At 40.5% G+C, this 7,798-nt stretch overlaps 1 protein-coding gene and 1 long non-coding RNA gene across 3 annotated transcripts in view; one reads left to right on the forward strand and one right to left on the reverse strand.

The window, feature by feature from the left end:
• Positions 1-7,798, forward strand: part of NR3C2 (nuclear receptor subfamily 3 group C member 2) — a 312,431-nt gene that overhangs the window by 295,715 nt on the left and 8,918 nt on the right. The window lies entirely within an intron of this gene.
• Positions 1-7,798, reverse strand: part of LOC107184149 — an 18,665-nt gene that overhangs the window by 3,942 nt on the left and 6,925 nt on the right. For both annotated transcript variants that reach the window (XR_001514968.1, XR_001514967.1), the window contains exon 3: positions 2,953-3,306. This is a non-coding gene — a long non-coding RNA (uncharacterized LOC107184149). The remainder of the gene's footprint in view (positions 1-2,952; positions 3,307-7,798) is intronic.

Below are 7,798 nucleotides of genomic sequence, written 5' to 3' on the forward strand. Positions count from 1 at the left end.
CCCCAGGAACAATCATTGGCCTTTATTTTTTAATCAAGGTATAACTGATACACAATAAGGTGAACATATTTAAAGTGTACCATATGAGAAGTTTGACCCATATATTCACCAAGACAACAAACATGTCTATCACCCCAAAACTTTGCTTGTGCACCTTTTTAACCTTTCTTCCTACCTACTGCTCCCTATTTGCTTTCTGGCAATGTAAATTCATTTATATATTCTGGAGTTTATATAGTGAACTCGTTCATATATTCTAGACTTTCATACACATGGAATCATGCAGTATGTAGTCCTTTCTGCCTGGCTTCCTTCACTTAACATGATTATTTTGAGATTCATCCATCCTATTGCATACGTTAGTATTTAGTTCTCACTCATTGTTGCATAGCACCCATGGCGCAGATATTCCACATTTTGATAGTCCAGTCACCTAAGGGTGGGAGTGTGGTTTGTTCCAAGATTGGAAACTATTACAGAGAAAGCTGCACTGAACATGTGTGTGCAAGTCCTGAAATGGACATCACTCTCTTTTTCTTGGGTGAATCGCTGGTAGTGGAGTGCCTGGGTCACGTAGCCAATGTGTTCCCATTTTTTAGGAGACTGCCAAACTCCTTTCCAGAGTCGTTGTACAATGAATCGTACATTCCCTTGACAAGTGAGTTCGTATGGCTCCACATCCTTGCTAACACTCTGTACGATTAGTCTTCCTAGTTGTAGCCATCGCAATAACTGTGCGGTGGTGTCTCACTGTGGTCTTAATTTGCATTTCCCTGGTGACAAATGATCTCGTCATGTGCTTACTTACCGTCGTTATGTCTTCTTTGGTGTAGTGTCTGTTCAGCCCTTTGGCTCATTTGAAAAAAAGAATTGCTTGTTTTTAATTAGAATGTTGAGTTCCTATAGTCTAGGTAGAATTCCTTTGTAAGATATGTGATTTGCAGTCTGTGCTTCTCTTTTCATTCTTTTAGCAATGTCATTGGAAGAGCAGTTTTCCATCTGAATGAAGCCCAATTGATTATTTTTTTCTTTTATGAGCCATGTTTTGGTGGTATATAAGGAATCCTTGTCTAAGCCAGTGTCACCAAGCTTTGATCCCAGATTTTCTCCTAGAGATTATCGTCCTCTGTTGACTGATACGTAGCTTGAAAAGCATTTTTTCTGAGTTTTGGTTGTTTCTGGTGGCAGGTAAAGCCAGTCCTTCCTACTCCATTTATCTGGGAAGAGAATACTCTTTGGGGAATCATTTTAATTCTAAAACCTTTATTTTAAATTATAAAAAATGTTTGCTCTTAGAAGTAGCCTAACAGGAGCATCTTGAAAGTTCTATTTATATTCCTAATCCAGACAGAACATTGAAAAATGCATTGTAAGCCCAGAGGGGCCTTTCTAACATTCGCGCTTACACAGACCTGAGACTGCCCCCGGCTTCTCATTAGAGGGAATCAGTGAGTCAGCATTTGTGGATTCTCTTCCAGGTAACAAAGGGCTGCACGAGGACCGGCTCTGTGTGTAGAGTGAGTCCTGCTCACTTTCGGAAAAAGAGCGTTTGTTCCTAGGAGCACCACAAATAGGATCCCTGTGGTCGAAAATCTAAGTGCTGCTTTAAAAAGCAGCACACTAGGCCACCCTTCAGGACACACATCGGTAGATCTCAGATTTGTCCTACATGGTGCACACACGTGGGGGCAGAGCTGTGCCACGGGCAGTGAAAACAGCATTCTCTGAAAGAACACGTTGGCAGTTGAGTATTTGGTCAGCAACTTTAATGAATCATAAGCCCTCTGAGCATCTATTTTTCCCCCCAAAAAACAGTTTCAAAGCAGCAGCTGTGGTCGGGCTTCTAGGGGTGGATGTATTTTTGCACTGCAAGTGTTAATACTGTTTGATGGTGGCCCTCCTCGTGGGTAGTAAGATGGTATCACGTGGTTTGGTTTGTATTTCCCTAATGATTTGTGGTGTTCAGTATCTTTACGTGTGTTTATTGGCCATCTGAGTATGTCATCTTTGGAGAATTGTCTACTCAAGTTCTTGGCCCCTATTTTTGTTTTCATATATGTTCTGGATATTAACTCCTTATCTAATATATGATTTGCAAACGTTTTCTCTCATTTCTTGACTTATGTTTTAGTGTCAAAGTCTTCTCTTCTGAACTTGTAAGTCAGTAGTTTATTTCTTTTAATTTTGCCTGATTCCAATTTATCTAAAGAGAGTGTAAAAGAGCATTTTTCTTGTAACTTCTTTGACTTCATTATTAATGAATGTTTCGTACACTGCACTTCTACAGAACATTGCCATTCATTGTTCATAGCCAGTTTCTCAAATCTGTCAGAGAATAACTTTCTATGAGAATGGTGGGGGAAAGTAGGACCTGGCCTTGTTTGGGGAGGTATAAAGGAATTGTGCATTCCATTCCCACCTGAATCTTTGGGATTTATGGTGCCACAAGGTGAGCTTTGTGAGGGAAAAAGTACCCTGTAGAAAGAAGCACTGAGGGTCCTGGAAGCTCGCTCATAGAAAATCACATCTAAATCTAAGCTGACACACAGGAATCTCTCTCTAATCTGAAATATATCTAGGGAAGATTTTGGAAAACTATCTCATTGTCTAACACCTGTGTCAATAAATTCCTCCCTCTTATGCTGCCTAAATCCCTCTTCTTACAATATAAAATAACCATATAATACCTGGGGTTTACCTAGTGCCTTTCTTCCTAAGTCCCATCATTAAATCCTTCTAATATCTCCATGTGGTAAGGATGAGTAAATATTACTATTTACACTTCATCACCTCATCTTAATTCCTTTCTCTATAAAAGAGGAATAATAATATTTACTCCTTTTTTTTACCCTTTCATGGAGAAAAGAATTAAGGCGGGGAGTGATTAAGTGCATTTTCCCTGGTTCCTAAGGGAGGCGGGAGCAGAAGGCAGGAATGGAGAGGACGCAGCACCTGTGAGAGGCATCTGTGCTTAGCCAGCCCTGCACCTGGTAGCTCCTGGGCAGTGAGGCAAGGTGTCACTTTAGCATCCCACACGTACTGGTAGAAGGGTCTCTTAGCTTCCTGTTCCGCTGTCTCCATCTTGAGGTCCTTCATAAACTTTGAGCAAGGGGCTCCACTAAGTAAAGTCCTGTAGCTCAGAGGGCATGACGAGTGGGGTGGGAGAGCAGCACCTGTGGCAGCCGATGCGGATGTGGCCATGGACCTTGCAGGGATGGAAGGCAGAAGCCTCAGTGGAGCAGGGCGTCCAATCAAAGGAAACCGGAGACTCATCCACACACTCGAAAGGAGCCTTAAACCTCAGGTCTAATTTAATACAAAAAGAAATAGTGAAGGAATTTCTTAAGGGACACAGACATCGTTAAGCAACAGAGAAGAGGAACGTTATTATCAGTGCCATTTTGGACTAGGGCAGATCCTATGAAATGACTGACATTGAAGATGCCAGTTGATCAAGGTCATGGTTGAAAGGAGTAGAAAGCTTCACACACAGTTGATCATTGTATCCTCCAGCCCTGGCCGGTGTTGCTCAAGAGTTAGAGCATGTGGCAACACACACACAGGAGGGTCACGGGTTCAATTCCCAGTCAAGGGCACGTACTTGCAGGCTCGATCCCAGGCACCTGTACATGCGGGAGGCTACCAATCCAATTGATGTGTCTCTCTCTCCCAAAAAACAATGGGAAAAAAATCGTCAGGTGAGGACTAACAAAAACATTTAAAATACCTGTAACCCGCACCCCCCCAAATCAATACTCTCAGCACTTTCACAGGCATGAGCACAGTAATAAATTGAGTCATGTTCCCCATGAAGGTCAAGCAGGGTGACATTCTCCCTTCTTGTTTCAGCTAATACAGTAGATAAGTGTGCTTTTCATGATCTACTTGGTAACACATTTCTTGCATTTTTGTTAGTGATATTGCTGTTTAAAATTGTCCCCAAATGTAGTGTTCATACACTGCCTTGTGTTCTTAAGGGCAGGAGGCTGTGATGTGCTTCATGGAGAAACTAAGTGTTCAGTAAGCTTTGTTCAGGCATGAGGTATAGTGCTGTTGAATGTGAGTTCAATGTTAAGGAGTCAGCAGTGTACATTAAGTAAGGAGTCTTTAAACAGAAATACACATAAAACAAGGTTAAGTAGAGATCGATTTATGAAAATGTCATGATCAGTAGCTCATGGAAACCTAGCTCCATATTTTCCCTAGGAGTGAAGGTTCAGTGTTTGGAATTCACTGTTGACAATGAGAGTGAGCTGTAATGGGTATGATCTGCAGGGGCTATAGGATCAAAGGGAAATGGCTCCTGAGGGCCCGGTCAGAAATGGGAGGCGTAAGTGATGGCAACTCTCCCTTTGAATGACAGATTCTAGAGCCTGTAAGCTAGACAACCCCCTTATCTAGCCCAGCCCTATACAAGGGTTCTCCCGAAAGCATTTCCTAAAGGCTCAGAGAAATGTATAATATTTGGAAAGCAAGATCTAGCTGGTGCCGTATGTTCTGATTCACAGACTTAAATCAGGAGACATCGTACACTTGATTTATATATTTTAATAAACAACCAAAACCTCATTAAATCCATGGCATGCCTTCCAATCCAGGAGCCAGCAGATGTTTTTCCCTAAAAGGCCATGTCGAAAGTACTGTAGGTTTTGTGGGTCCTGTGATCTTTGTCACAACAACGTGGCTCTGCCCTTGTAGTCTGAAAGAAACCGCAGCCAATAGCAAAATGAATGAGCATGGCTGCGTCCCAGTAAAACTATTTCATACAATTTCCACGTCACAAAATATTCTTTTGATTTTTTTCCTCAACCAATTGAAAGTGCACAAAAACGTTCCTTGGGCCAGATTTGGCCTGCAGGCCATAGACTGCCAACGGATTCATTCAATGGCATCACTGAATCACAGGAGTGAACTAGGTCACCTTGGTGTCAGGGCCTTCGATCTGCAGAGGCTGCCCTTGGCCAGTGTGGCTTCCCCTGGTTGCTGTGTGTTCCTCTTCTGTTTGAGACTGACATAAGGATTTAACTGCTCAATCTTGATTAAACCTGATATTAGAGTTGGTAACTTAGGAACATGAATTGGTTTAGATTTTTATGCTGCTTGGTGTAGTGTGCTTCTGCAAGAAGGATCTAGGAAATATTGAAAACAAAATTGGGAAAAGTTCATACTTCTATATACAGTAACATGCCAATGCATTTCAAACACAACCCTTTCATTAGAATTCCTTTGTGCAGCCATGTTCTAATTATCCCTTTATCTTGAAACTCTACTTTCTTCTTCTCCATTGTGTCAGAAGGGAAATGTGTTTTTCACACATACAATAGACCTTATTCACAAGAAGGCGGAGCTGCAATCTAGAACGAGGCTTGTAATACAAGGAAACTTACACAGAGTAGGAATTAAATAAATTTGAGTACAAAAAAATCAGAAGGGAAATGAACCCATCTTGCTTAGCACAGCATCCCAACAACATATTTTGAAGATTAAATATTCATCACTGACCAGATATCAGTGATCGGTTTTTGAATGTATTATAAAAACAGCAAAGAAGAAATTAAAATGTGACGTCTCAGATAAGTAGATGCTAATGGATGGAATTGCCCTTGGTTTTTCATGAGATGTTGAGTAGCACCCTTGTCTCAACCCAGAACCACTGCCTCAGGCAGTCTCTCTGGAAACAGGTACATTCTGGCCTGCAGCCATGGCTTTGGCCACACTCACTAGGGTTCCCCGTCCATAGAATTTGCAGGCAGAGCTCACAGCCCAGCCCTGTTGAGTCCGGATGGCCCCTGCCCATGCAGACTGATCCTTGGCAGCGGAGGGCAGCCTTTTTAAATGGGGCATCAACAGAAGATTCCCCCCTTCTCGATGGTGATTGTGCTATCCCAGAGCTCCCAAGCCTCCTGCTAAGCTTCCCACAGGCTTGTAAAAGCCTCAAATTTCACTGACACAGTAGCATAGCTCACCTGTTGAGCTTTGGGCTATGAAATGTCTTTTGGCGAATGTTTGAAAACTAGTTTTCTAGATATTTTTCTGATGGTAACTTCCTTTACCAAATATAATTGACATATAAAGCATATACATTCAAGGTGTACAACGTCTTGCTTTGATACAATTATTGCAATGATTACCACTGTAGCATCTCTATCATGTCACATAATTATCTTTTCTTTTTGGTGGTGGGAACAAGGTCTCTTAGCATCTCTAAAGTTGATAATATAGTACTGTTGTCTGTAAACCTAGGACTTGTTTGCAAGGTTATAACTTCAACAGCTCCCCACCCACCTAACCCCCGGTAACTACCATTCTGCTGTTCTTATGAGTTTGGCTTTTTTGGTTCCACATATAAGTGATACTTGTCTTTTTCTGTCTGACTTCTCTCACTTACCATAATAACCTTCCAGTCCATCCATGTTTTTGCAAATGTTCTTTCTCTTGGCTGAATAGTATTCTACTGATGGACACTTAGATTGTTTCTATGTCTTGGCTACTGTGAATAATGTAATGAACATGGTAGTGCAGATATCTCTTCAATAGCCTGTGTTCATTTCCTTTGGAAACAGACCCAAGAGTGGAGTTGCTGGATCATATAGTGCTTCTATCAATTTTTAATATTATTAGGAATCTCTATTTTCCATAATGGCTGAACCAATTTACATTCCCACCAACAGTGCACAAGGATTCTATTTCTCCACATCCTTACCAACACTTATTTCTTATCTTGATGGCAGCCATTCGAACAGGTATAAGGTGATACTACATTGTGGTTTTGACTTGCATTTCCCAGGTGATTAGTAATGTTAAGCATTGCTTCATGTACCTGTTGGGCATCTGTATATCTTCTTTGGGAAAATATTTAATTCCTCTATTTTTTATTGGATTATTTATTAGTGAGATATATGCGTTCATTATATATTTTGAATATTAACCCCTTCACCACTATATAGTTTGCAAATATTTTCTCCCATTCTGTACATTGCCTTTTCATTATTTTATTGTTTCTTTTGCTCATAGAAGCTTTCATTTTAATGTAGTCCTACTAGTTGAATTTGCTTTTGTATACCTGGCTTTGGTATCAGGGTAATGCTGGCCTCATATAATGAGTTTTGACGTGTTCCCTTTTCTTCAGTTTTTTTGGGAGAGTTTGAAAAGGATTGATGTTAATTCTTCTTTAAATATTTAGTAGCATTCACCAGTGGAGTACCTGGTCCTAGGGTTGTGAATATCAATTTGAATCTTCTTATTCTGTTCAGATTTTCTATTTTTTCCTGATTAGGTCTTGGCATGTTGGTATATTTTATTTAATTCTTTATTGTTTAAAGTATTACGTAAGTCTCCTTTTTCCCCCATTGACCTCTCCCCAGCTGCCCCAAACCCAGTCTGTGTCCATTGGTTATGCTCTTATGCATGCATACAAGTCCTTTAGTTGATCTCTTACCCCCTCACCCCTCGCCTTCCCTCATAGGCGGACAGCCTGTTCAATGCTTCAATGACTCTGGTTCTATTTTTGCTCATCAGTTTATGTTGTTCATTAGGAATTTATCCATTTCATATAAGTTATCCAATTTGTTAGCTTCTCACTATTCAGTCTCTTATGATCCTTTGCATTTCTGTAGTATCAGTTGTAATGTCTCCTTTTTCATTTCTGATTTTATTTATGTCTTTTTTTTTTTCATGGTCTAGCCAAAGATTTGCTTTTTCCTGGTATCTATTTATTTTGTTCCCACTCTGTTCTTATTTCCTTCCTTCTAACTTTAGGCTTAATTTGTTCTTTTTCTAGTTCTGAAGGTGTAAAGTT

Source organism: Myotis davidii, unplaced genomic scaffold, assembly GCF_000327345.1.
Source record: "Myotis davidii unplaced genomic scaffold, ASM32734v1 scaffold323, whole genome shotgun sequence".
Taxonomy (NCBI): domain Eukaryota; kingdom Metazoa; phylum Chordata; class Mammalia; order Chiroptera; family Vespertilionidae; genus Myotis; species Myotis davidii.